Raw genomic sequence first — 9,206 nt, 5'->3', positions numbered from 1 at the left:
TTCACTTCCATATATGGCTTCACTCCATACAATTTGTTTCAGGAAAGACTTCCTGACACTTAAATCTATACTCGATGTTAACAAATTTCTCTTCTCCAGAAACGCTTTCCTTACCATTGCCAGTCTACATTTTATATCCTCACTACTTCGACCATCATCAGTTATTTTGCTCCCCAAATAGCTAAACTGATCTACTACGTCAAGTGTCGCACTGCCAAATCTAATTCCCTCAGCACCACCTAATTTAATTAGACTACATTTCATTATTCGTGCATGCATGCATTGTATTTTCTAATTATGTTTTACAGATCCATCTATTCATTACATTCCTGCACAAGCAGAGTTTTTAGAGCTTTCTGTGGATCATCTTATACTCAATGTGAAATTGTGCCACCAGAGCAACACATACCAACCGTCTGTCCCTTCCATTTTAATGGGTTGTGGTGCCAACATTTTTAGTCCTTCCCCCTACGATAACTAATGTATAATTAACATAGTCAATTAGTACATCATTATCAAATGCAGCTTCATCAAAACTTTCCCACCTTCCATATGAAACGATACGACACTTCGTTTGTCGTACAGCCTTTAAATACCAACGTCACTGTGAATCTTCAAGTGTCTTAGAAGCTGTAAGAGACTTGTGACACTCAGCGTCTAAATAGCGGCGGGCTTGTGGCTGTTCTAATGTCTCTCGACCGCTTAAGGCTGCCTGACTTTCTGAATCCCTTTTCCAGAAGAACTTATTGCTCTGAGGTTTTTTGGATTTGAGTAACTTTCGCAGCTTGAGCTCTCTTAGAACTTTGCGATAAATCAGACCTACCTTTGCGCGGCTTATAGTAATAGCGAAAGTAAAATGAAATGAAATGTGCGTATGGCTTTATTGGGCGGGAGACTCCTGTTGGGATGTTTGGGAGCTTGGTGCCTTTTCATTTGTCACCACTTCGGTGACTTGCTCGTCGATGATGATGGAATGATGATGTGGACAACGCATGTATCCCGAGGCTAACAGAAAAAAACGACCCGGGTGGGAAATGAAAGTGGAACTCATGATCGAGAAACAGCGTTGCAAAGATCATAACCAGAAGCTGTTCAGGCAGATTTTGGTGCAACATATAAATTTTAAGCGGCGCATGACGCTCAGCTGCTCAAATCTGATGGGCTTGTAACTGATATGGACGAATCCATTATGCACGTAGAGGTTTGTACAGGCTGTTACAAAAAGGTACGGCCAAACTTTCAGGATACATTCCTCACACACAAAGAAAGAAAATATGTTATGTGGACATGTGTCCGGAAACGCTGACTTTCCATGTTAGAGCTCATTTTATTACTTCTCTTCAAATCACATTAATCATGGAATGGAAACACACAGCAACAGAACGTACCAGCGTGACTTCAAACACTTTGTTACAGGAAATGTTCAAAATGTCCTCCGTTAGCAAGGATACATGCAACCACCCTCCGTCGCATGGAATCCCTGATGCGCTGATGCAGCCCTGGAGAATGGCGTATTGTATCACAGCCGTCCACAATACGAGCACGAAGAGTCTCTACATTTGGTACCGGGGTTGCGTAGACAAGAGCTTTCAAATGCCCCCATAAATGAAAGTCAGGAGGGTTGAGGTCAGGAGAGCGTGGAGGCCATGGAATTGGTCCGCCTCTACCTCACCGAATCTGTTGTTGAGAAGCATACGAACACTTCGACTGAAATGTGCAGGAGCTCCATCGTGCATGAACCACATGTTGTGTCGTACTTGTAAAGGCACACGATCTAGCAGCACAGGTAGAGTATCCCGTATGTAATCGTGATAACGTGCTCCATTGAGCGTAGGTGGAAGAACATGGGGCCCAATCAAGACATCACCAACAATGCCTGCCCAAACGTTCACAGAAAATCTGTGTTGATGACGTGATTGCACAACTGCGTGCGGATTCTCGTCAGCCCACACATGTTGATTGTGAAAAATTTACAATTTGATCACGTTGGAATGAAGCCTCATCTGCAAAGAGAACATTTGCGCTGAAATGAGGATTGACACATTGTTGGATGAACCATTCGCAGAAATGTACCCGTGGAGGCCAATCAGCTGCTGATAGTAACTGCTCATGCTGTGTATGGTACGGAAATAACTGGTTCTCCCAGAGCACTCTCCATTCAGTGACGTGGTCAACGTTACCTTCTACAGCAGCAACTTCTCTGACGCTGACATTAGGGTTATCGTCAACTGCGGCTATTGCTCCGTGCTAATCCATACATCAAATGGGCATCTGCCAACTCCGCATTTGTAAACATTGCACTGACTGCAAAACCACGTTCGTGATGAACACTAACCTGTTGATGCTACGTACTGATGTGCTCAATGCTAGTACTGTAGAGCAATGAGTCGCATGTCAACACAAGCACCGAAGTCAACATTACCTTCCTTCAATTGGGCCAACTGGCAGTGAATCGAGGCAGTACAGTACACACTGACGAAACTAAAATGAGCTCTAACAAGGAAATTAAGCGTTTCCGGACACATGTCCCCATAACATCTTTTCTTTATTTGTGTTTGAGGAATGTTTCCTGAAAGTTTGGGCGTACCTTTTTGTAACACCCTGTATAAGCATTGTATTCATTAAACTGAATACTGTTATGTAGAACATATCAAACAATAAAAGTATTTTCCCCAAGTATGATAAAGTTCTAAATCAAAGAGTACTTATTGTTCCATATTTAACGTTATATTCTTCAAATCATTAAATGTGTTGCACAACACATGTCTGACTGACATGCAATGGGTCTGGGTTCGAATTCCGGCCGGACCGGAGATTTTCTCTGCTCAGGGACTAGATGTCGTTTAATCTTCAACATCATTTCATCATCATCCACATGTAAGTCACCCAACGTGGCGTCAACCGAAAAGATTTGCAACTCGGCAGCCGAACTCCCCCAAGTGGGGACTCCTGACCGTCAAGTTTGATTGCATTGACATAGGGGCTTAAATTATATACACCACCAAAGGGCAGTACGCTAAGGTATTTGACGTAAATTTCAATCTGATACCATCACCCATTCCTGAGAAAAGTGAGTTGACCGACGGATGGACAGATGGACAGTCAGACAGTCAGACAAAAAAGTATTATTAACGCAAATCGTATGTGGATATGAAAAGGATCGAATGGAATTTAATATTATTTCTTTAAATTCGTAGGGAGTGTTCATTACGTTACAGCTGTGCAATGTGGAAACTACGTGGCAGAATAGCACTGTGTGTACGGAACCGAGACGCGAACTCGAACCCAGAATCTACCTTTATCGTATGGTATTGCCCTGCTAACAGAGATGCTTTATTGTTTTTATTTTTTGTTTGTCCTGACTTCCTCACTCATCGTCTGGCTGTTCAGTACATTCATACCATGTCTGGCCGAACCGCAGTTAATCAGCCCCTTCTGCTACCCAAAGGGAATATACGTTCTGAGTTCGTGATCACTCAAATAAAGCCACGTAACTGCCATCTTCTCAAATTGCCGATATTATAGAATGCCGAATTTTCCACAGGAAGTGTTGCCTTTAATTTTTTTTATTTGTTTAATTTTTTGGCCTGTAAACCTCCCCTTGCACCTCGCCTTACGTTCTCCAGTATTGGCGTCTTTGGCGAACTTCTTCATCATTTTGATACAGTAAAAAAAAAAAAAACAACTATCGTCGTGTCTCCTGACATCCTTCTCCGTTCTTCCGTTGAAAACTTTCCCCTGTGGGAAGTTATTAAGGTAAAGAAAACCAAAGAAATGAATTGAAATTACAGTTCCTGGTGTGTAATGTTCCCTGAACTTTTAACCGTAAGAACTGCATAAGAAGAGAATCGGCAACACTATTGAAAGGAAAAGTGCTTTCTCTGTGAAGTTAGTTTTCATTTGCGTATCAACACACAGTGTGTAATTATACGTTTAAAACTTTTAAATGTCTTTAATACCTTTTTGTTTGTTTCGAAGGCACTTATCATACTGAAAAGCGAAAGTGTCTTCTTCTCCCTAAGTGCTGAAAATAAGGTTAATTGTTAATTAACTAAACAAACAAAAGTTGATTCAATTAATCATCTTAGGGCAAAACATGAAACGCTAAGGTGATATGTGCATAGTGCCAAAAGGTTTCAAGGAACTTTTTCTTGCGGCGCTGACCTCATAGTTTCCGACACCTGATGAAACAAAAGAGTCTCTTCTTTTTTTCTGTCGACATTCATACTACAGACAGTAGCACTCTCAAATAAAATTAATACGGACATGACAAAAAAATTCATTCTTTCCTCTAGGACGATATTTACTGCATCTACACTAAGTTAGCAAGATGTTATGTTTAAATGCTGTTGACGATTGCAAATCCGTTGTCGTTAAAAACTGGCGTAAATCTGACAGTGAAACGGCTTCCTTTGATATCGTGTAGAGAACATATTGTCCCAGGAGCCATACCATGCTGTCACAAACTCGGCTTAGGGAACGAAAGCGGCCGTGCTCTTTCGAAGGAACTGCCCTGACATTTGCCTTAAGCGATTTACGCAAACCACGGAAAAATCAAATCTCGGTTTATCGGAAACTACGAAAAACTCAAATCTGGATGATTGGAGGGAGATTTTAACCTTCGTCCTCCCAGATGAGAGGTCAGTGTGCTAACCATTGCGTACTGCGCTCGGTCACTGTTCTTGGAAGCCGTATCTGCATTACGCAACGAAAATGAGTAATGTGGCACTACAGGTAGAAAAGACATTGACCAGCTACCGAGAAGGCATCTGTAGACAGAGCTTAATTTAACATCTGTAACGCAACGGAGAACAAGGAAAAGATCCACACAACCCTGTCCTATAAAACCATCACGGTGTACTGTTTAGCTTTTCTTTGGACTGTTAACAATATGTGTTGAGTCATTTAATCATAACGACAACATTTTCCCACTAATGAAGAGTTTCCTTTAGCCTGCATTGCAACACGCGCTTCTCACGTTCATACTTCACTTATGCGGAAGGTTGGGACAGTCTAAAATGGTGCGAAATATTCGAATTTCTCACAAGAACAGGTGTAAGCAGTAGGGAAAGGCAACCAAGAGGGAAAAATAGCAGTGGAATGCAAAGAACGAAGTGCTCAGATTAGAAAGGAAATGAGAGGGGGATGTACCCTTTAGCTCCTATTGCTGAGTCTGTACATAGAAGAAGGAATGACTGAAACAAAGAAGGTACAGGACTGGGATTAAAAGCCTCAGATGAACAACGTAAATGAGAATATTCGCTGATGACACTGTTCTCTTTAGTGAAACTGGCGAGGAATTTTAGGTGATGTTGAATGGAATAACAGAAACAGACTACGAACTGAGAGTAAACCGAAGAAAAACGAAAGTAACGAGGAGTAGGAAAAATGAGATTAAAGAACAAGTCATCACTACAATTGGAGACTACGAAATACACGATGTTAAGAAATTCTTCCGCCTTGGAAGCGATATAATCACGACGGAAGAAGCATGTCGGGTACAAGAACTAGACCAGCACAGGCAAACAGGGATTCCTCGCTTAAAGAATTGTATTGGTAAAATACATAGGCCGTAATTAGAGAAAGAAATTTCTGAGCAAGTACGTTTGTAGTACAACATTGTACGTAAGTGAATCAGGCACTGCAAGAATACTGGAAAACGTGATAACAGAAACGCTTTAGATTCGTGCCACACAAGAATGTTGAAAATCAGGTGAACCAGTAACGTTGTAAATTAGGAGAATTTTTGCAGAATTGTCAGGGGAAGGAATTTGTGGAAAATGCTGAAAATAAGCGACACGATGGTAGGACGTGTGTTACGACATCAGGAAATAAGTTCCACGGAACCGGTTGCTATAAATAAAGTGTAGCTACTTGCGGAGGTCCACTATGGGCTGAAATTACAGTACGACAGCGGAACTTGGTACATGTGCCAATACGTTAACGCAGAACCGATTAACGATGGAAGAAAATTAGTTCCATTTTTGGCCACCAAATGCAGCTTTAGCGCTGTACAGCATCTCGTCGACGTCTCCAGTGCTCATATTGAACGAACTGTGTATATGGTGGTTAATAATAAAATCAACATTATGCTTTCCGCGCTTGTTTAACCTTTTCTGCCCACGTCCCGTTCCTAATCCATGACATATCTAAACACTAGCTGTTACGCGCTGTTTCGCTTGCATATCACTAGTTTTGTTATGATGAGTGAAGTTGAGTGCGCAAGCTAGTAATTTTGCTAGATGCCTGTGTAGATAGTGGCCTAGAGTCGTATGTATAAACAATAAGTACACTACCGGATTGTAATTACTTAGTGAATGTGTTTCTATTAGTTTGCTGTAAGTCAGTTCCGAAAGCATGCATTGTTTTTCTTGTTGTGCTCTTCAGTCCAGGCACTGGTTTGATGCAGATCTCCATGCTACTCTACCCTGTGCAAGCTTCTTCATCACCAAGTAACTACTGCAACCTACATCCTTCTGAATCTGTTTAGTGTATCCATCTCTCGGTCTCCCTCTACGATTTTTACCCTCCACGCTGCCCTCCAATACTAAACTGGTGATCCCTTGATGCCTCAGAATATGCCCTACCAACCGATCCCTTCTTCTAGTCAAGTTGCGTCACTAATACCTCTTCTCTCCAATACTATTCAGGACCTCGTCATTCGTTATGTGATCTACCCATCTAATCTTCAGCATTCTTCTCTAGCACCACATTTCGAAAGCTTCTATTCTCTTCTTGTCCAAACTATTTATCGTACATGTTTCACTTCCATATATGGCTTCACTCCATACAATTTGTTTCAGGAAAGACTTCCTGACACTTAAATCTATACTCGATGTTAACAAATTTCTCTTCTCCAGAAACGCTTTCCTTACCATTGCCAGTCTACATTTTATATCCTCACTACTTCGACCATCATCAGTTATTTTGCTCCCCAAATAGCTAAACTGATCTACTACGTCAAGTGTCGCACTGCCAAATCTAATTCCCTCAGCACCACCTAATTTAATTAGACTACATTTCATTATTCGTGCATGCATGCATTGTATTTTCTAATTATGTTTTACAGATCCATCTATTCATTACATTCCTGCACAAGCAGAGTTTTTAGAGCTTTCTGTGGATCATCTTATACTCAATGTGAAATTGTGCCACCAGAGCAACACATACCAACCGTCTGTCCCTTCCATTTTAATGGGTTGTGGTGCCAACATTTTTAGTCCTTCCCCCTACGATAACTAATGTATAATTAACATAGTCAATTAGTACATCATTATCAAATGCAGCTTCATCAAAACTTTCCCACCTTCCATATGAAACGATACGACACTTCGTTTGTCGTACAGCCTTTAAATACCAACGTCACTGTGAATCTTCAAGTGTCTTAGAAGCTGTAAGAGACTTGTGACACTCAGCGTCTAAATAGCGGCGGGCTTGTGGCTGTTCTAATGTCTCTCGACCGCTTAAGGCTGCCTGACTTTCTGAATCCCTTTTCCAGAAGAACTTATTGCTCTGAGGTTTTTTGGATTTGAGTAACTTTCGCAGCTTGAGCTCTCTTAGAACTTTGCGATAAATCAGACCTACCTTTGCGCGGCTTATAGTAATAGCGAAAGTAAAATGAAATGAAATGTGCGTATGGCTTTATTGGGCGGGAGACTCCTGTTGGGATGTTTGGGAGCTTGGTGCCTTTTCATTTGTCACCACTTCGGTGACTTGCTCGTCGATGATGATGGAATGATGATGAGGACAACGCACGTATCCCGAGGCTAACAGAAAAAAAACGACCCGGGTGGGAAATGAAAGCGGAACTCATGATGGAGAAACAGCGTTGCAAACCGCATAACCACATGCTGTTCGGGCAGATATCAGTGCAACATAGAAGTTGTAATGGCGCATGACGCTCAGCTGCTCAAATGTGATGGGCTCGTAACTGATATGGACGAATCGATTAAGTACCTAGTGGTTTTTTTTTTCAACAGTTGCTGTTTCAGCCATGTTTAAAATTTTGTGCCTAGAGGTTTGTATAAGCACTGTATTAATTAAACTGAATAGTGTTATGTACAACATACCAATAACAAAAGCAGTTTCCCCAAATATGGTAAAGTTCCAAATCAAACAGTAAATAGCTTTTTCAAAGAGTATTTATTGTTCCATATTTCACATTATATTCTTCAAATCAATACATATGTTGCACTACATGTGTCTGACTGCCGTGCAGTGGGTCCGGGTTCGATTTCCGGCCGGATCGGAGATTTTCTCTGCTCAGGGACTAGATGTTGTGTAATCCTCAACATCATTTCAGCGTCATCAAGAACATGTAAGTCACCCAACGTGGCATCAACTGAAAAGATTTGCAACTCGGCAACCGAACTCCCCCAAGTGAGGACCCCTGACCGTCAACCCCATGCGATCATTTCATTTCTGATTGCATTGACAAAGAGGCTTAAATTATTTACACAACCAAGGGACCGTATACGTAAGTATTTGACATAAATTTCAATTTGATACCATCACCCATTCCTGAGAAAAGTGAGTTGACCGACAAATGGACAGACAGACAGTCAGACGGACATAAAAGTGATACCACATGTGTCCTACACTACTGGCCATTAAAACTGCTACACTAAGAAGAAATGCAGATGATAAACGGGTATTCATTGGACAAATGTATTATACTAGAACTGACATGTGATTACATTTTCACGCAATTTGGGTGCATAGATCCTGAGAAATCAGTACCCAGAACAACCACCTCTGGCCGTAATAACAGCCTTGATACGCCTGGGCATTGAGTCAAACAAAGCTTGGATGGCGTGTACAGGTAGAGCTGGCCATGCAGCTTCAACACTATACCACAGTTTATCAACAGTAGTGACTGGCGTATTGTGACGAGCCAGTTGCTCGGCCACCATTGGCCGGACGTTTTCAATTGGTGAGAGATCTGGAGAACGTGCTGGCCAGGGCAGCAGTCGAACATTTTCAGTATCCAGAAAGGCCCGTACAGGACCTGCAACATGCAGTCGTGCATTATCCTGCTGAAATATAGGGTTTCGCAAGGATCGAATATAGGGTAGAGCCATGGGTCGTAACATATCTGAAATGTAACGTTGACTGTTCAAAGTGCCGTCAATGCGAATAAGAGGTGAACGAGACGTGTAACCAATGGCACCCCATAGCATCACGTCGGGTGATACGCCAGTATGGCG

Source organism: Schistocerca americana, chromosome 2 (assembly GCF_021461395.2).
Source record: "Schistocerca americana isolate TAMUIC-IGC-003095 chromosome 2, iqSchAmer2.1, whole genome shotgun sequence".
Taxonomy (NCBI): Eukaryota; Metazoa; Arthropoda; class Insecta; order Orthoptera; family Acrididae; genus Schistocerca; species Schistocerca americana.
Note: the sequence above shows the minus strand (reverse complement) of the source record.